Source organism: Gymnoscopelus braueri, assembly GCF_963280865.1.
Source record: "Gymnoscopelus braueri genome assembly, chromosome: 11".
NCBI lineage: Eukaryota > Metazoa > Chordata > Actinopteri > Myctophiformes > Myctophidae > Gymnoscopelus > Gymnoscopelus braueri.
This window is the reverse complement of record NC_137613.1, coordinates 3,657,294-3,678,379: the sequence shown is the minus strand read 5'-3', so window position 1 is coordinate 3,678,379 and position 21,086 is coordinate 3,657,294. Positions and strand designations below refer to the sequence as shown.

At 42.1% G+C, this 21,086-nt stretch overlaps 1 protein-coding gene across 9 annotated transcripts in view; it reads right to left on the bottom strand.

Annotated features, from left to right (window-relative positions):
• Positions 1 to 21,086, bottom strand: part of LOC308094996 (NACHT, LRR and PYD domains-containing protein 3-like) — a 569,186-nt gene that overhangs the window by 157,318 nt on the left and 390,782 nt on the right. Inside the window, exon 1 of one of the 9 annotated variants that reach the window (XM_080441843.1) lies at positions 1,252 to 1,427. The exons of the other annotated variants lie outside the window; for them this stretch is intronic. The gene's annotated coding sequence lies outside the window, so the exon portion shown is untranslated. Of the gene's footprint in view, positions 1 to 1,251; positions 1,428 to 21,086 lie in introns of those variants that run through there. 9 annotated transcript variants of the gene reach the window in all.

The following is a 21,086-nucleotide window of genomic DNA, read 5'->3' as shown; positions in this document are numbered from 1 at the left end:
ACAAGCTCACAACGCATCATATCGTTGTGAGCTTTTAGATCTGCTATTTTTGAATAATTTTGATGTATTTATATATTTTCAGATGGGGTCCACCACCAAATACATATCAATTATTTAAAAAAATATATCAGTTTATGGCTCCTTGACATGAAGATGTTTCAGAACCACTGATCTATCTAACTCACATGGACTTCTGTTCTGCTCTGCTCTTCTAAACTTGTGACCAGTGTTGAACTCCACTACCTTTTTACTAACTAGTATTGTAACTAATTACTTTAGCAATTCAACAACATGTTACAATGACTGAGATTAAAATAGGCTTCAGAGGATTATAATGTTTATTATCATCCAGTGATCTACTGTCACTCTAACCTCAGCACAGCAAGAGACATGACCCGCCCTATTCTGCCTCTGATTGGTTTAGGTTTAGACACGAGGAGAGATGATTGGTTAAGGTATAGGATCAGATATCATCGTAAGCCAATCTGAAGCAGAGCTGGGCGGGTCTTGCCGGGTCTCCCTGGTGCAACAGACACACACACACACGCACACGCACACGCACACACACACACACACACACACACACACACACAGGGTACACTCTGCAGGTAGCAAGCGTGTGGTCCCCCCCCCCACACACACACACACACAGAGAGACGAGTTCAAGCATGATCTTTGTATCACCGTCTCCCGTCTATATTCCAGGCAGAACTAAAGAGAGTGATTTGAAGACATGATTCCTATAGAGGAATCCACAGAGCACTGCGGTGTCAGATCAGGTGCCTCTGATTGGTTTATGTTTAGACAAGAGGAGTGATGATTGGTTAAGGTATTGGGTCAGATCTCATGGTAAGACAATCTGAGGCAGAGCGGGGCTTGCCTTTGTCTCTCTGGTGAAAACATACGCAGGGAAGACTCACTCCTCTCTGTGTGTGTGCGCAACACACACACACACACACACACACACACACACACACACGTTCATTTAAGTATATTAAATACCAAGTGGTTCTAGTATATGGTATAAAACAACTTCAACATTAACCCCTTAATTCTTAGTAAAACACACCTGAGTTGGCTCTGTACTTGTTTCCCTCTACACCAAATCTCTTTGCCAAAAATATCCGATCTACAAGCTCACAATGGGTCACGTTCATCCCCAGAATAGGGTCTGTGGGGTTGAAGTGGTTAACACTCTTAACACCAGATTAGAGAGATTATTGCTACAGTGTATTGTGTAAAATCTCTTACCCTGCAATAATCTTTATGCTTTGATCTGATGAGGCAAAACAAAATGGAGTCCAGACGGTTCAGTTGAATCAACACACCTACAGCTCTGTCATACTGGAGGTGTTGTTCTCAACCAGGTGGAGTGTTGCTGCAACAGGTCCTAGTGCCCCGCCCTGTTATGAACCATGTGACCCTGGGCACAGACATGGAAAATTACACCCTTATCTGACAGGGCGCGCGCGCGCACACACACACACACACACACACACACACACACACACACACACACACACACACACACACACACACACACACACACACACACACACACACACACACACACACACACACACACACACACACACACACACACACACACACACACACACACACACACACACACACACACACACACACACACACACACACACTCTCTCTCTCTCTCTGCTTGTTCCTGGCTTTTCAGGAATTACTTTTCACGGCCAACTCCTTTCTACCAGCATATATAATCACAGAGTTAAATAAGTCCTGTTAGTATTTAAGACACATTGTGTTTTATGTTCATTACAACATGTACATTACATTATAAAATATATCATAAACTAGAAAAAGTGCTCCTCGGAGCACAGGTCTCCGCCAGGTCAGGTAGGTTATTGTGGGCCAGCAATGTTTGGAATTCGCCAATCAGGATGGAATATAAAAGATTGGACGGAACCATCTTGATCACTTGACTATAGAGATAATGTGTACTGATTTGCATGATGTTTGGACAAAATGTGTATGAGTAATATAAAAAACAAAAATCGGCCTCCTGGTGGTGCTATACTGGGGCAATGTTAGAAGGGTGGCGTTTGTTCTTCAACTTGTGCGAATGTGCGTGCAAAGTTCCACCGCAATCAGACACTGCTGCGTTCATGATTTGCGGCATTTTGTTGAAAACGGGCCACTCCTGCAAACTTTAGATGTCAATGTTAGCCAATCAGGATGGAACATGAAAAATCAAACAGATCCATCTTAATCACATGACTACAGAGATCATGTATACCGATTTACGTGAAATTTGGATACAATCTGAAGGCTTAATCTAAAAAAGAATTGTTTTACATAAGTCGGCCTCCTGGTGGCGCTATAAAAGGCTAATGTGAAAAATGCAGGGCAGATGTTTTTCCTTGGCCTCTAGGGAGTATGCGTGCAAAGTTTCATGCAGATCGGTGCAGTTATAGTTAAAACGCAAATCTGCCTTTTATAGCGCCACCATGAGGCTGATTTGAACATTTTCAAGTGGCATTTCTTCCTCGGCCTAGTGGGAATGTGCGTGTGAAATTTCACCGAAATCGCATGCTGCATTCATGATTTGAGGCATTTAGTTCAAAACGGACCAATCCTGCAAACTTTGGAAGCCAACCTTAGCCAATCAGGATGGAATATGGAAAATCAGACAGAGGGAGAGAAAGTCAGAATGAGAGCGAGGGGCGAGGGAGGGGTAATTCCTTGAGACACACATCCAGGTTTTTGACCAATAAGCACCTTTGTTTACACCTTCAAAGGGTCAAACAAGGGAATCAGGCGACATTGATCCCTTGCGAGCCTGGTGGATGATCTTCTCCAGCGACAGTTGCTCCTCCAGGGCCGCCTGGTTTCCATGGAGGGGCCGCCTGGCTCCGTCCCCCAGGCGCCTGCCAAAGCTGCCCCCAGACGGGAAGGTGAGGCCATCGGTGCCGGTAGGCTCCGTTCGGCGCATGGAGGGGCTCGCTCCTGGACCTCTGTGGTCAAAGGCACTCACCACCGGAGGCTGTCGATCCCCCTCTTCAACCCGTCTCCGTCTGGATCCGAGGCTTGTAACCTGGCTGACGTCTTCCAGTGCTCAAACACCTTCACACCGCTCCAGGATTTAGCGACCGCGGCAAACGACATCAAGGTTCCTCAGCGTTTAGGCTCCCGCCCGGGAAAACGATCCGGTCCCGATTCCTCTGGGTCGTCGACCCATTCCCTTACCTCGACCCCCAAACCCGGCGCTCATGGGGGGAAACGACGCCGTCTTGCACACAGCACACCCGAGCAACGAGTCTCCCCTGTGGCTAGCTGTCCAGTGCGAGGCCGGGTGACCACTGCTCCCGGCCACAGGTCACCGCCCCTTTCCCCGTTGGTTTGTGATGTTTCTCTCCTCACGAGGTCTGCAGCGTCTATCTCCATGGATGAGTTAGATTCCCCCCACACCCCTCCGCCATCTGGTCCCGAATACCTTCTACTAGGTGACTCCATAGTCCGTTATGCTTCCATCACAAACTGTATCACCTATTCTTTCTCCGGCGCAAAAATTTTGGATCTACGGGACCACATTCCACATATCCTCTCACGTCACCCCTCAGTTCACACAGTGATTGTTCATGCTGGCCTTAATGACATAAGGTCCAGGTGCATACAATCCTCTAAATTGTACAGCGATTATGAGGTCCTGGCAAATGAAATTGAACGCCTTGGAAAGTGTTGTTTTTTCTCTGGTTTAATTCCCACCCTTCATAAAAGCCCTGAAATCTTTAGCCGCATCTACAGTGCTGACAATTGGTTGCGCAATTTCTGCCTAGCCTGTGGTTATGGCTACTCAAGTAATTTCGATCTGTTTTGGAAAACCCCCTCACTATACCGTGATACTTTACACCCCAACAATGATGGCATTGAAGTGCTGGCCAATCACATCTCCAGTTACCTCCCCAAAAAGTGACGCCAGTTACCTCAATTGAGTATACTACCAGTACCACCTACCACCAGCTCCTTTCACACCACCTCCACTATTCCAGTTCTCATCACACCTAGACCATCATCCCCAATGTTACAGTTACAATGCAGAGGTGCTAATCTCCATAACATTACACCTCTTAGCTCAGTTAACCATTCACAGCCACCCTGTAACCTAGGACCTAAGGCTATAAAAATTGCCCTGTTAAATGCCCGTTCCATAGCCAACAAAACCTTCATTCTAAATGACTTTATTACAGCCAAAGACCTGGACATTTTCTGTCTATCAGAAACATGGCAAAAGACAGAGGAATATGTCTCTCTAAATGAACTGTGTCCGCCAAATTTTGCTTTCACTTGTGCCCCCAGACCCTCCAGGTCAAATGCCATCACCAGTCGTGTAGGAGGTGGCATAGCCCTGGTGCACAAGAAATGTTTCTCTGCAAGGATTGTGTGCTCCAGTAGTACATACAGCTCCTTTGAACTTTTAATCACCAAAGTTGGGCACACAAACCCATTTTATTGTATTTTAATTTACCGACCCCCTGGTTTTAATAGTTCTTTTCTGACAGATTTTAGCGACCTTTTAACCTCCATCATCAAACTGGAAAGGATCGTCCTATTAGGTGACTTTAACATCCATATTAATAACAGTAATGACAATTTTGCCACCAATTTTACCTGTATCACAGAATCATTCAATTTTGTCCAACATGTCACAGGCCCCACGCACAACAAAGGAAACACACTTGATCTTGTTTTTACTCTTGGTTTAGACATAGACAACATTATTTTTGAGGAAATGACTATAACTGACCATAAATGCTTACTTTTTAATTTAGTTTTTAAAACTGACACTATGACCGTCAAGCGAGTTAAATGCTCGCGCATGCTAAATGACCTCTCAGCGGAAAAGTTTTCCACTGCCTTCGATAGCAGTGCGGTGCCATCTATCAATGTAAATGGTGACATCGATATTTTAGTTTGTGCTTTTAACCTGCACTGCTCTGACATTTTAGATGTAGTTGCTCCTTTTAAATCCCGCACTGTTCGCACTTTAAACTCATCACCCTGGCTAAATGAGGATATTCGTCGTTTTAGACGAAATTGCCGGTGTGTGGAGCGCAAGTGGAAGTCCACTAAGTCTGAGGTACATCGTCTTCATCTTAAGCAACTTTTAATAGATTTTAACAGTATGGTTAAGGAGGCAAGAGCTGCCTATTTCACAAACCTCATTTCCTCCAGCAAACAGAACCCCAAAGTCCTCTTCGACACGATTAACACCATTGTCAGTCCACAAACTCCTGTCACACCCGTTTTCTCTGCTGAGGACTGTCACAATTTTCTATTATTTTTTGTCAATAAGGTCGCCAGTGTCAGGGCAGGTATTACACCCTCCACCTCAAACCAACCATTATCTCCAAACCGCCAGTTTACTCTTAATTCCTTTTCACCCATTACCCTCCATGACCTATCAGAACTGGTGAGCAGCACAAAAACCTCCTCTAGCCCCTTAGACATCATCCCAACTTCTCTGTTAAAGGACGTTTTCAGTACTATTGGTCCCTGTCTGCTTTCCATCATAAACATTTCACTGGTTTCTGGACAGGTCCCCGCCTATTTTAAACAGGCAATCGTTCACCCGCTCTTAAAAAAGCCAAGCCTAGACGCCTCGTTACCAAGTAACTATCGGCCCATCTCCAAGTTAACTTTTATGTCCAAAATTTTAGAAAAAATTGTTGCCAATCAGCTTATAGCTTTTTTAAATGAACACCACATTTTTGATAAATTCCAGTCCGGCTTTCGCCAAAAACACTCCACAGAGACTGCACTCTTAAAAGTGTCAAATGATCTACTGATGTCTGCCGACTCTGGGAAATGCTCTATTTTAGTTTTATTGGACCTCAGTGTTGCGTTCGACACTGTGGATCACAACATCATTACAGACAGGCTCAGAAATTGGGTGGGTGTCACAGGGAGTGCACTTAAATGGTTTAAATCCTATCTCTCAGGTAGATATTTCTCAGTTGCAATAGGCCCGCATGTGTCAAAGTCTGTCCCCCTTTCCTGTGGGGTCCCCCAAGGCTCGGTACTTGGTCCAATTTTATTCGCACTGTATTTGCTCCCGCTAGGACACATTTTAAATTCTTTTAAAGGCATCTCCTACCACCTTTACGCGGATGACATCCAGCTGTATTGCTCTTTTAACCCTGACTGCCCTGACGATTTTAATTCTAACCTTGCTGTTTTAAATGAGTGTCTGTCTGCCATTAAGGCCTGGTTAGCAAGTAACTTCCTCCAGTTAAATGAGGCCAAAACCGAGGTGCTCATTGTGGCCTCTGATGGTGTTGCATCCAGGGTGGCTAATTGTATCGGGTCCCTCAAAAATAATGTTAGCCCCAATCTCAGGAACCTTGGGGTAATTTTTGATCAGGCCATGCACCTGGACACGCACATAAAATCGGTGACCCGCACTTGTTTTTTCCATCTCAGGAACATTGCCAAGTTAAGGTCGATTGTTTCCCATTCAGATCTTGAAATGATTATACATGCCTTTGTTTCCTCTCGCCTTGATTATTGCAATTCAATTCTCACCTGCCTCAATAAGACATCCATAGACCGCCTCCAATTTATTCAAAACACTGCTGCAAGACTATTAACTAGCTCAAGCAGAAGGTGTCACATTACTCCAGTTTTGGCATCTCTTCACTGGCTTCCAGTAATTTTCAGAGTTCAGTTCAAGGTCCTGGTGCTGACTTTTAGGGCTCTGCATGGCCAGGCACCTGCATATGTAACTGACTTGCTGGAACCATATGTGCCCAGCAGGTCCCTGAGGTCAGCAGACCAGGGTCTATTGGTCATTCCTCATACCAGGCTAATCACCAAAGGTGACAGAGCTTTTCAGTCTGTAGCGCCTAGACTCTGGAATGCCCTCCCGTGTGGCCTGAGAGCTGCAGCTTCTGTGACTATTTTTAAGAATCAGCTAAAAACTCTGTTGTTTCTACAAGCTTTTGGGTAATGTCACTGAGGTTTCTCCTCCAATGCTGAAATATGTCTGCTTTTGTTATTGTTTTCTCTGAGATGCATTGTGTTTTTGTTCTGTTTCCTTTTCATTTGATTGTTTTTTGCTGTATTTATTTCTGTTTATGTAAAGCACTTTGTGAGTCCTCTCTGTGAAATGTGCTATACAAATAAAAATTACTTACTTACTTACTTACTTACAGTTACTGTAATTTAAATGGGTGTTACCTGCGTTACATGATGTGATCCAACTGAACAGTCGTCTAACCCAAGGGTTCCCAAACCTTTCAGGTCGCGACCCCCCAAAATAATCATATTTGAACTGGGGACCCCCACCCTGACAAGCACTTGGAATTGTAGGCATTCAATTTAGTTTGACTCGGTTCCAAATATAAATATTGTGATAGCAGATCTACAACTCACAACGCCTCGCTCTGCGATAACACACACACAGAGAGATAACAACCTCATACTACAACAAAGAATCACATGACCAAACTCCCCTGAGGTCTCATGACTTACTGTCAGCTGTGGAGGTGATGTGATTCTAATTACAACACGTCACTTAAAACAACTTATTAAAAATAGCAGATCCACAAGCTCCCAACATAGCTGTAGTATACAACCCTCGTAGACGTATTTATGATTCTGACGTTTTCAATCTACGAGAGTTGTAGGGTGCACTTCCTATAGTGCTTTGGACTTTCTGCACTATACCCCGTAGACACTCCAAACATTGTACAAAATGAAAATAAAGGTGCTTACCGCCGAGCCCCAAATGTTAACTACTTCTACGGGGTATTAGTTTAATGTAATAATCCATATATTTAAACAAAGAAGTGTTTTAATGCCGTCTGTGGCCGAACGCCATTTTTTCACCCTCGTTTACTTCCTGTTTACATTTAGTGTAATTCCGGTTTTCACCGGATGCGCCCCCTCACTTCCCGTCACTAACGCCCATTGGGAACTTCCGACAGAATCGGCCACAGACGGCATTAAAACACTTCTTTATTGAAAGATATGGATTATTACATTACACTACTACCCCGTAGAAGTAGTTAACATTTGGGGCTCGGCGGTAAGCACCTTTATTTTCATTTTGTACAATGTTTGGAGTGTCTACGGGGCATAGTGCAGAAAGTCCAAAGCACTATAGGAAGTGCACCCTACAACTCTCGTAGATTGAAAACGTCAGAATCATAAATACGTCTACGAGGGTTGTATACTACAGCTACTCCCAACACATCATATTGTGATTCGTTGTGAGCTTGTAGATCTGCTATTTTTTAAGAATGCTGACTGTCTTCTCTAATGGGGTTCACTGGCACAATTTTTTATTATGTATGTATTTATTTTCAGATGGGGGTCCACCACCAAATACATATCAATTATAAATACAAATCAGTGTATGGCTCCTTACCTTGACATGAAGATGTTTCAGAACCACTGATCTATCTAAGGGCCCGTACACACTGCAGGAGATTGGGTCCGAGATTGCTGTCGCCGACATTTTTTGGCGCTCGCCGACAAAACCTCCCGATCTGACGCAGATCGGCCTTTGATCTGCGAGATAATGCTCGCTCTGTGTGAAAGGTTCCGCGAGACGATGTGGCCGCGATTATCCGCTCTGCGACGGCTTTCCGACCGTTTTCAGATAACTACCATGTTAGATATTCAGCTCTGTCCCAGACAGGAGATCGGACAGTATCATACATTATGAAAGGGTCTGCGAGGAGATCCACGCTACAGCCAATGAGAGCACATTACAGCCACCGTGGCCAGGGGAGCGTCGCTGGATCTGACCACAACAAACAGTCCCTACCGCAATATTACCGTCCAGTCCTGTATTAAGTTAACATTATAAAACAAAATGAGAGAGTGAGCGAGCCTGGTGGTGGGCTGTTTATTTTAGAGGAATTGTACAGAGAGAGAGAGAGAGAGAGACAGACAGACAGAGAGTGAGAGCAAGAGCGAGCTCTGTGTGTGTGTGTGTGTGTGTGTGTGTGTGTGTGTGTGAGTGAGTGTGCAGCATGTGCACGCTGTTATGAACAGCGTTGCCAGATGTTGCGAGAGAAATAAGCAACCAGGTCTATGAAAACAAGCCCAAGAAAAGGCCACTTGAGCACTTTAAACCTATTTACAAATACATTGGATATTTGAAAATAGCCGATCTACAAGCTCACAACGCATCGCAGCTATTTTCAAATAAAAATCTTGAGAAAATTGTGGAATATTTTCCAAATCCACACAAATCTTGTATGGGGGTCTATGATGGCACAACATATTTACAGAAGGGGGGTCTGCGGACAAATACATATTATGTGTTGTTTAAACCACTGGTTTAAACAACATTAGGAAACAAGGCCAAATAAGCAACTACACAAATAAGCCCAAAAAATGCACCCCGCAACAACCAATATTTACAAGCAACTCTACAGAAAAACAAGCCCAAAGTCGCTTATAATAAGCGGACATGGCAACGCTGTCACTGACGGCTTCTGCGCACTTGACTGCGAGAGAGGGAGAGAGAGAGAGAGGGAGAGAGAGAGAGAGAGAGAAAGAGCGAGAGAGGGGGGAGAGGGAGAGGGAGAGAGGCATATCACGGGATACGTCGATTAAAATGAATTGGAATAAACTCAAATGTATGTATTGGGTCTGACTCTGGAGATAGCATCCTAGTGAACTATCCTACAGTGTGTCAGCCCTTGTCGGGGATCAATCCTGTTGTGAAGACCACAACGATATTATGACAGCCGATTTCAAGAAATAAACTCCTGCAGTGTGTAATGCTTAACGATCAGATAACCCCCCGAGCACTTTAAGGTCCTGCAATGTGTACCTGCCTTAACTCACATGGACTTCTGTTCTGCTCTGCTCTTAAATATGTTGCTGACCAGTGTTGAACTCCACTACCTTTTTACTAACTAGTATTGTAACTAATTACTTTAGCAATTCAACAACATCTGATACAATGACTGAGATTAAAATAGGTTTCAGAGGATTATAAAGTTTATTATCATTACACACACACACACACACACACACACACACACACACACACACACACACACACACACACACACACACACACACACACGAGTTCAAGCTTGATCGTTCTATCACCGTCTATATTCCAGGCATAACTAAACGGAGTGATTTGAAGACATGCTTCATAGTATATCAACAGTACAGTGGGTTGTGTTTATAATACTTTCCCCTCTAGTCTACAGCAAATCTCTTTGCCAAAAATAGCAGATCTACAAGCTCACAATGCGTCACAACGCCACACGTTCCCCCCAGAATAGGGTCTGTGGGGTTCAAGTGGTTACTAGAGAGATTATTGCAATAGTGTATTGTTTAAAATCTCTTACCCTGCAATAATATTTATGCTTTGATCCGACGAGGCAAAACTAAATGGAGTCCAGACGGACCTGCAACCGACAGCGCACACACACACACACACACACACACACACACACACACACACACACACACACACACACACACACACACACACACACACACACACACACACACACACACACACACACACACACACACACACACACACACACACACACACACACACACACACACACACACACACACTAAAAAGGTAGCCTACAGTTAAGGTTACGTTCACAAAATCATGGCATATGTCCATGAGTGTGCCTCTCCATTTCTCCTCAGGCTGCAGGAGCAGCCACAGAAGAGCACTTTGTTAATTTGCCTTTGTTTAACCTCAGTTAAAGTGGGCAGTATGTTTCCCTGCATGTATGAGTTGGACACTTTGTTTGTTGTTCTATTCAAACATTTAAATCATTTGTTAATGAAATTCACGCTTCTTTTTGGCATACCCTCCATGTCGTTTCCCCATTTTTGTTGTGGCCTTGGAGCCAGGCCATAACAAATGGGGGCTCTTCTTAAGCTAAAACATTGGTAAGCTACAGAGCTTAGTCGTTTAGGTCGCTTGTGTTTGTAAACAGGGGGTGGGGGGTGGGAATTGAGGCTGTGAGGGACGTCAGCGTTGGGGATTTCCTGTTTAAATTCATTGGGGAACGATCGGAGGGAGGTGGATTTTGTTAATGGTCACAGGACTTAAAGAACACAAGTACCTTTTCATTGGCAAGTCATAACACACAAACACACACGCAGAGATATCAACCTCACTCTACAACGAAGTATCACATGAGCAAATTCCCCTGAGGTTAAGTAACAGCGTCTCCGCCATATGTGGCAGACTGCCAATTATAGCAGAGACAGCACAATACTTTGACAGCCTTTTTGCCTCCTTTTTGGGCATCCCAAGATGTTGAAACCCTCTAACAACCAGTCTGTGGGTATAATGTCCTAGGCTGCCAAATATAAAACAAATAGTCTGCACCTATAGCCCAGCTCTGAGATGGTATGTAGAAGTGATTGGTATTTAATGACCTTGGTCATAAAGGCTTCCTCTAGGCTACAGGGTCAAATGTGCAGGATATCTCTAATACAGACACTACTCTGCAATATCTGGTGTATGAGCTGTCAAAGATGTCTGGGTTATCACAGAGATGGATCATGGATGGAATGACACAGGAATGTTCTCACTCTACAACAAAGCATCACATGACCAAACTCCCCTGAGGTCACATGACTTACTGTCAACTGTGGAGGTGAATGCTTTACACTTGTAAACTGTGATGTGATTCTAATTACAACAAGTTACTTCTAACAGCGTTTTAAAAATAGCAGATGCACAAGCTCACAACGCATCATATTGTGACTCGTTGTGAGTTTGTAGATCTGCTATGTTTGAATGACGTTGACTGTCTTCTCTTAATTTGGGGCCACTGGCACAATTTTTTATTATATATTTATTTATTTTCAGATGGGGGCCCACCACCAAATACATATCAATTATAAATACAAATGAGTTTATGGCTCCTTGACATGAAGATGTTTCAGAACCACTGATCTATCTAACTCACATGGACTTCTGTTCTGCTCTGCTCTTCTAAATATGTTGTATTGCTGACTGACCAGTGTTGAACTCCACTACCCTTTTACTAACTAGTAACTAATTACTTTTGCAATTCAACAACATCTGTTACAATAACTGATATTAAAATAGTCTTCAGAGGATTATAATGTTTATTATCATCCAGTGATCTACTGTCACTCTAACCTCAGCACAACAAGATACATGACCCGCCCTATTCTACCTCTGATTGGTTTAGGTTTAGACACGAGGAGTGGTGATTGGTTAAGGTATAGGGTCAGATGTCATAGTAACCCAATCTGAGACAAAGCTGGGCGGGTCTTGCCTTTGTCTCCCTGGTGCACACACACACACACACACACACACACACACAGGGTACACTCGTCTCTGCAGGTAGCAGTCGTGTGCACACCCCCCCCCCCCCCCCCCCCACACACACACACACACACACACACACACACACACACAGACGAGTTCAAGCATGATCTTTGTATCACCGTCTCCCGTCTATATTCCTGGCAGAACTAAACAGAGTGATTTGAAGACATGCTTCCTATAGAGGAATCCACAGAGCACTGCGGTGTCAGATCAGGTGCCTCTGATTGGTTTAGGTTTAGACAAGAGGAGTGATGATTGGTTAAGGTATAGGGTCAGATATCATAGTAAGACAATCTGAGGCAGAGCTGGGCGGGTCTTTCCTTTGTCTCCCTGTTGAAAACATACGCAGGAAACCTCACTCCTCTCTGTGTGTGTCTCACACACACACTCACACACACACACACACACACACACACACACACACACACACACACACACACACACACACACACACACACACACACACACACACACACACACACACACACACACACACACACACACACACACACACACACACACACACACACACACACACACACACACACACACACACACACACAGAACTGTGCAGGTAAATGTTTAACCACATTATGTGAGTCATCACTGTAAACTGGCTCAACTGTTAGTAGAAAAGATATGACACCACGTTAACTTGTTCTTGTTCTCACCTCACACTCTGTTTGTTCCTGGCTTTTCAGGAATAACTTTTCACGGCCAACTCCTTTCTACCAGGCAGGAGTTAAATAAAGCCTGTTAGTATTTAAGACACGTTGTGTTTTAGGTTCATTACAACATGTACATTACATTCTTAAATAAATAATAAATAAGGCCTGTTAGTATTTAAGACATGTTGTGTTTTAGGTTCATTACAACATGTACATTACATTATTAAATAAATAATAAATAAGGCCTGTTAGTATTTAAGACATGTTGTGTTTTAGGTTCATTACAACATGTACATTACATTATTAAATAAATAATAAATAAGGCCTGTTAGTATTTAAGACATGTTGTGTTTTAGGTTCATTACAACATGTACATTACATTATTAAATAAATAATAAATAAGGCCTGTTAGTATTTAAGACATGTTGTGTTTTAGGTTCATTACAACATGTACATTACATTATCAAATAAATAATAAATAAGGCCTGTTAGTATTTAAGACATGTTGTGTTTTAGGTTCATTACAACATGTACATTACATTCTTAAATAAATAATAAATAAGGCCTGTTAGTATTTAAGACATGTTGTGTTTTAGGTTCATTACAACATGTACATTACATTATTAAATAAATAATAAATAAGGCCTGTTAGTATTTAAGACATGTTGTGTTTTAGGTTCATTACAACATGTACATTACATTCTTAAATAAATAATAAATAAGGCCTGTTAGTATTTAAGACATGTTGTGTTTTAGGTTCATTACAACATGTACATTACATTATTAAATAAATAATAAATAAGGCCTGTTAGTATTTAAGACATGTTGTGTTTTAGGTTCATTACAACATGTACATTACATTATTAAATAAATAATAAATAAGGCCTGTTAGTATTTAAGACATGTTGTGTTTTAGGTTCATTACAACATGTACATTACATTCTTACAGAGACTCATATTGAATATGTACAGAATAGCAGCAACATTTTAGAACAAGTGACAGCAGAGACAAAGCCATTTGGGGGGATAGACAGACTGTCTGGTGATCAGAAGGTCACTGGTTCAAACCCCAGTTCACCTACAGTACTGTAGTATAAGTTAGTTAGTTTGTTTATTTGTTTCGGTCATGGTTTAGAAAAACAGTCGCGCATACAGAATATTTTAAACAAGATTTGACCAAAAAGGTTTGGACTGAAGCCGAAGCTTATTATGCCCACCTTATCCACTGCCACTGACGTAAAAAACGTAATTATTTCCAATTACCAAATCTGCCACTGATTTTTGGAAAAACGTTGATTTTATAAAGATCTAACCCCCCTTTATCCATCGCAGTGACACGATTCATTGTAGCACCCCTGGATACGGAAATGACGTCAATCAAAGATTTCCGTTTCCGCCTGCCGCCGCTCTAAACCTTCCGCTAAATCGCCATTATCTCGGCTTTGTTTTTCTCCACCGGGGCGTTCAGACGGGCTGTTTAGAAACTGCTACTATTGCAAAATGGAATGTCACCGATTGAAAATTTGTTCTCTGGGCCACTCACACAACTACCCTCTGTGTCTACAAACAGTTGAACACACGATCATAAGGGATTTAGCGAGATCTGTGGCGAGGTGAAAAAGTAAGTGAGCCGTCCGTTCACATGGCGATACATGGTGTTTTTACACTGGCCTACAGGAGAGAGACTCCGCCTCGATCGGAATGTTTGTTGTCTGAGCGACGTGCACGTATCGCCGGTGTGTTTAGAAACGATTGGAATTGTGATCATAATGAATTAAAAAAAAATTGGACATTTTTAAAGTTATAAAAAACACTAAATCGCTGGCAGTGGGCAAACGCAGCCAGAAATAAGTCTGGCAGTAAATTAGTTAATATACAAATTAAATTACTTGTCACAAAAGAAAAGGAAACAAAAGAGTAAAAAAAAAGAAAACAAACTAAAGAATACCAAGTGTCAATGATGCTACAAGTCATATATCAAAACAAACGAAACAAGCGAAACAGAACGTAGAGAAACATTTTTAGCTTTGCAAAGAAAAAAACTAAAGAAAACAAAAGAAAACTATTTGTAACTTTATATATGAAGTGGTAGCTTCATATATATAAATATGTTGATCGTTTATATATATATGAAGCTACCACTTCATATCTATAAAGGGTCATATATAAAGGGTCAACATGTCCTTGAGCAAGACACTTAACCCTCAAGTGACATCTGAGCAGCCATCAGCCGGATGAAGCTTAAACAGAAACTAAAGTCTACCTTTAAATGAATGCTGTATTAGAGTCACCTGTCACACACTGTCCAGCTCACACTGTAGGAGATAGTTTATTATTGTTATCTTTAATGAAGTTATTCACACACACACACACACACACACACACACACACACACACACACACACACACACACACACACACACACACACACACACACACACACACACACACACACACACACACACACACACACACACACACACACACACACACACACACACGAGGGGTGGTGTTATGTAACAACCGGTTTCCAAGTTAAATGATGTCATGCAGCATTGTGTTCACCTCACTACTACAGTTTTATCTGATCTTCACAACATGTTGTTACCTGACCTGCTGCTACAATTTGAAACATTGTTCATGTTTATATACTGAGAGGTCTGTCTGTCTGTCTGTATGTCTGTCTGTCTGTCTGTCTGTATGTCTGCCTGTCTGTCCTAACAGAGACGAACAGTGTTTATGTTTGACAGGAAGTGTATTTACAATATGTTATTTTGTCTTTCTCGTCATGCCACACAGCCCCGCCCCCTTCTGCTGTGGTCCTCTAGTTCCGGAGACCCCCAGGGGTCCTTGAGGAGGTCCCAGGGGTCCTTGAGGAGGTCCCAGGGGGTCCCCAGATAAATGAGTTAATATAGCATCAAAATCAATTTAACCGATTATTATCTTCAATTTGGCTATTAGCTTGTGACACGTTTTAGCTTGTAGATCTGCTATTTTAAAACATTTTTTTTTACACACTTTTTTAAATCTTTTCAGATATTCTTTTTTTATGTGTTTTAAAAATATGCATTGTTTAGAGTAGAGGCTAAAGAATTTAGGCAACAGACAATATGAATAACACTAATAACAAATGAGATTCAATGATCTTAGTTTCATAGGCCACTATGGTTGTGTTATACAACGATTCAAATAATTCTGTAATAAGCATATCATAGCATACAAATATGATGTCATAGTTTAGTTTGTTACTTAGAAATCAGTCAATTGTCTTTCATATATATATATAAATATATATATATATATATATATATATATATATATATATATATATATATATATATAATAATTATAATAATTAAAATAATAATTAATGTATTTATTCCATAAGTATTTATTCCATAATATATTTCATTCTGTAAACTTCAGTTTCAGGGCTTTGTCACTATTCGCCAATAGAAGGCTATGTAGAAGACCTGGACTGATGAAGTGAACGGAGGTGGCGTAACTCTCTAATAAATGATAAACGCTTGTTTCAATCCTTCGGTAAAATGTTCTTGGCCGCTGAAATGTAAAACATCTGAGAGCAGGGGGCTGGTAGTTCGGCTAATATCTATATGTGGAACCGAGTCAAACTAAATATAATCCCTCAACTCCTACAATTCCAAGTGCTTGTCAGGGTTCGGGGTCCCCAGTTCAAATATGATTATTTGGGCGGTCGCGGCCTGAAGTGTTGGAACCCTTGACTTGAAGCCTAATTTATATATCTAATGTAATATCAGACCTACAAGATTGTAGGTCTGCTATTCTCGTCGCACGATGGAGTATGAATGGGGCTTAACACTCCAGACATGCTGCAGGCCACACCACCACAGGTAGAATTATTGTGCAATAGAGCAGTAGTTCTCAACATGAGGGTTGGGGTCCCCACATGATTTTGGGGGGTGGGTCCCCAGATAACAGTGAAGTGACAATTTAAGGACTTTTATGACCTTTTTAATACCTAAAAAATAACATTAAAAAAGACCATCACTGCATCAAAAGTAATCAACTAACTGCACAATAACACTATAACAATATCTTATATTCCAAGTGCTTGTCAGTTCAAATATGATTATTTTGGGGGGTCCCCAGTTCAAATATGATTATTTGGGGGGTCCCCAATTCAAATATGATTATTTTGGGGGGTCACAACCTAAAATGGTTGAGAACCACTGCAATAGAGCAGATGTTTGTAGATCACCTACTGTATAACACTTTATCTACCGTTGTTTGACGTCGTTGCTGCTAATTTCATTTAAGGGGCTAGTGTTCTATCTATGCTCTTTTATGTGTTAGCTTAAACACTGTTCAACAACACTACTGTGCTGAGAGCAGCATGCAAGCTACCGTTAGCTTATTAGTTAAAACACTGTTCAATAACATTACTGCTCTGCAAGCAGCATGTAGGCTACCGTTAGCTTATTAGTTAAAACACTGTTCAATAACACTACTGCTCTGCAAGCAGCATGTAGGCTACCGTTAGCTTATGAACTTAAACACTGTTCAACAACGCTACTGCTCTGACAGCAGCATGTAGGCTACCGTTAGTTTATTAGCTTAAACACTGTTCAACAATACTACTGCTCTGACAGCAGCATGTAGGCTACCATTAGCTTGTTATCTTAAACACTGTTCAACAACACTACTGCTCTGACAGCAGCATGTAGGCTACCGTTAGCTTGTTAGCTTAAACACTGTTCAACAACCCTACTGCTCTGACAGCAGCATATAGGCTACCGTTATCTTGTTAGCTTAAACACTGTTCAACAACACCACTGCTCTGACAGCAGCATGTAGGCTACTGTTAGCTTGTTAGCTTAAACAATGTTCAACAACACTACTGCTCTGACAGCAGCATGTAGCTTACCGTTTGCTTGTTAGCTTAAACACTGTTCAACAACACCACTGCTCTGACAGCAGCATGCAGGCTACCGTTAGCTTGTTAGCTTAAACACTGTTCAACAACCCTACTGCTCTGACTGCAGCATGTAGGCTACCGTTAGCTTGTTAGCTTAAACACTGTTCAACAACCCTACTGCTCTGACAGCAGCATGTAGGCTACCGTTAGCTTATTAGCTTAAACACTGTTCAACAACCCTACTGCTCTGACAGCATCATGTAGGCTACCGTTAGCTTGTTAGCTTAAACATTGTTCAACAACACTACTGCTCTGCAAGCAGCATACGGGCTACCGTTAGCTTGTTAGCTTAAACACTGTTCAACAACCCTACTGCTCTGACAGCAGCATTTGGGCTACCGTTAGCTTGTTAGCTTAAACACTGTTCAACAACACTACTGCTCTAACAGCAGCATGTAGGCTACTGTTAGCTTGTTAGCTTAAACACTGTTCAACAACCCTACTGCTCTGACAGCAGCAGGTAGGCTACCGTTATCTTGTTAGCTTAAAAACTCTTCAACAACACCACTGCTCTGACAGCAGCATGTAGGCTACTGTTAGCTTGTTAGCTTAAACAATGTTCAACAACACCACTGCTCTGACAGCAGCATGTAGGCTACCGTTAGATTGTTAGCTTAAACACTGTTCAACAACCCTACTGCTCTGACAGCAGCATGTAGGCTACCGTTAGCTTGTTAGCATAAACACTGTTCAACAACACTACTGCTCTGACAGCAGCATGTAGGATACCGTTAGCTTGTTAGCTTAAACACTGTTCAACAACACTACTACTCTGACAGCAGTATGCAGGCTAGCGTTAGCTTAAACACTGTTCAACAACACTACTGCTCTAACAGCAGCATGCAGGCTACTGTTAGCTTGTTAGCTTAAACACTGTTCAACAACACTACTGCTCTGACAGCAGCATGCAGGCTACCGTTAGCTTGTTAGCTTAAACACTGTTCAACAACACTACTGCTCTGACAGCAGCATATAGGCTACCGTTAGCTTGTTAGCTTAAACACTGTTCAACAACACTACTGCTCTGACAGCAGCATGCAGGCTACCGTTAGCTTGTTAGCTTAAACACTGTTCAACAACCCTACTGCTCTGATAGCAGCATGTAGGCTACCATTAGCTTGTTAGCTTAAACACTGTTCAAACATGTTTAAAGTTAAACTATATAAACTGGGACATACAACGTGTAACAAAGAGTAACATGTCAAATGTAATGAAACATCTGGTGATACATGGGATACACTTGAAAGCAGAGTTATGCACCGTGTCCACTATGTACATGAAGCTCAATTTAGACTCAACTGCAGGATGGTGTCACTCGCCGAAAGCAGCCGATCTACAAGCCCACAACACGTTGCAATGTGTGACGTGTTGTGACCTTGTAGACCTTGTAGATCTACTTAAAGAAGGAGCACTATACCCATGTTCAATCTTATCTTCATATAATAGGTTCTCAAAATGCTCTTTATGCCACTTTCTGTCTACTCACTCACACGCTCACCCCGGGTCAAATCCGGCGACCTCGGAATGATCGCCACCTGGTATTCCTAAACCTAACCTCAGTAAAACTATGCCTACACCTAACCTTATTCCTAACCTTAACCTCAGTAAAACTATGCCTAAACCTAACCTTATTCCTAAACGTAACCTCAGTAAAACTATGCCTAAACCTAACCTTATTCTTAAACGTAACCTCATTAAAACTATGCCTAAACCTAACCTTATTCCTAAACGTAACCTCAGTAAAACTATGTCTAAACCTAACCTTATTCCTAACCTTAACCTCAGTAAAACTATGCCTAAACCTAACGTTATTCCTAACCTTAACCTCAGTAAAACTATGTCTAAACCTAACCTTATTCCTAACCTTAACCTCAGTAAAACTATGTCTAAACCTAACCTTATTCCTAACCTTAACCTCAGTAAAACTATGCCTAAACCTAACGTTATTCCTAACCTTAACCTCAGTAAAACTATGCCTAAACCTAACCTTTTTCCTAAACGTAACCTCAGTAAAACTATGTGTAAAACTATGCCTAAACCTAACCTTATTCCTAAACGTAACCTCAGTAAAACTATGCCTAAAACTATGCCTAAACCTAACCTTATTCCTAAACGTAACCTCAGTAAAAACCAATACAAGAACCGCTGGGGACGAACGGTCCGCGACAAAAATGGGGGTGAGTGTGTTTTGGGGCGAGCCTTCCGGTTACATTACATTACATTACATTACAGTCATTTAGCAGACGCTTTTATCCAAAGCGACTTACAATAAATGCATTCAACATAGGTAGGGAACAAAACTACTAATCACCAGAAGTCTTAAGAGCATTTCCTGCAAAAACAAGCAACCAAGAGTATACCTAGCGCTAAGGTAAAAGTGCAATATATCAGCTACCTACTTTCTTAAACAAATGAGACAAAATAGCACAATCAAATGAGCACGAGCTAAAACAAATAAGTGTATCGACTAAACAAGATCCAATAAAACAATACAAAAATAAAACAAGAGTTCGTACAACTAGTTAACAACAAGTAGGCCAGGCAAAGAGGAAGGGTAGTGTTTCCTGAAGAGGTGGGTTTTCAGCCTGCGGCGAAAGATGGGCAGTGACTCTGCTGTCCTGACATCAGTGGGAAGTTCATTCCACCACTGTGGGGCCAGAACAGAAAAAAGTCGTGACCGTGTCGATCGACCAGAAGGACCCTTGAGTGACGAGGCAATCAGTCGCCCCGAGGTGGCAGACCGAAGTGGTCGGGCAGGGGTGTAGGCATCGACCATAGCCCGGAGGTAAGAAGGAGCTGTTCCTTTCACTGCCCTATAGGCTAGCACCAGGGTTTTAAACTGAATGCGAGCCGCTACGGGGAGCCAGTGCAGAGAACGGAGAAGGATAGTTGTGTGGGAGAACTTGGGGCGGTTGAACACCAGACGAGCCGCAGCTTTCTGAACAAGCTCCAGAGGTCTGATGGCTGATGCCGGAGCACCAGCAAGGAGGGACCATGTGGAAATGTCAGAAATAACCAGTGACATAATAATAATTGCACCTTACAGTGCTTGCCAACGTCTCGTCATCGCGGGGGGGCGTGGCATAGTAGCTGCAGACATACTTGTGGGGGGCAA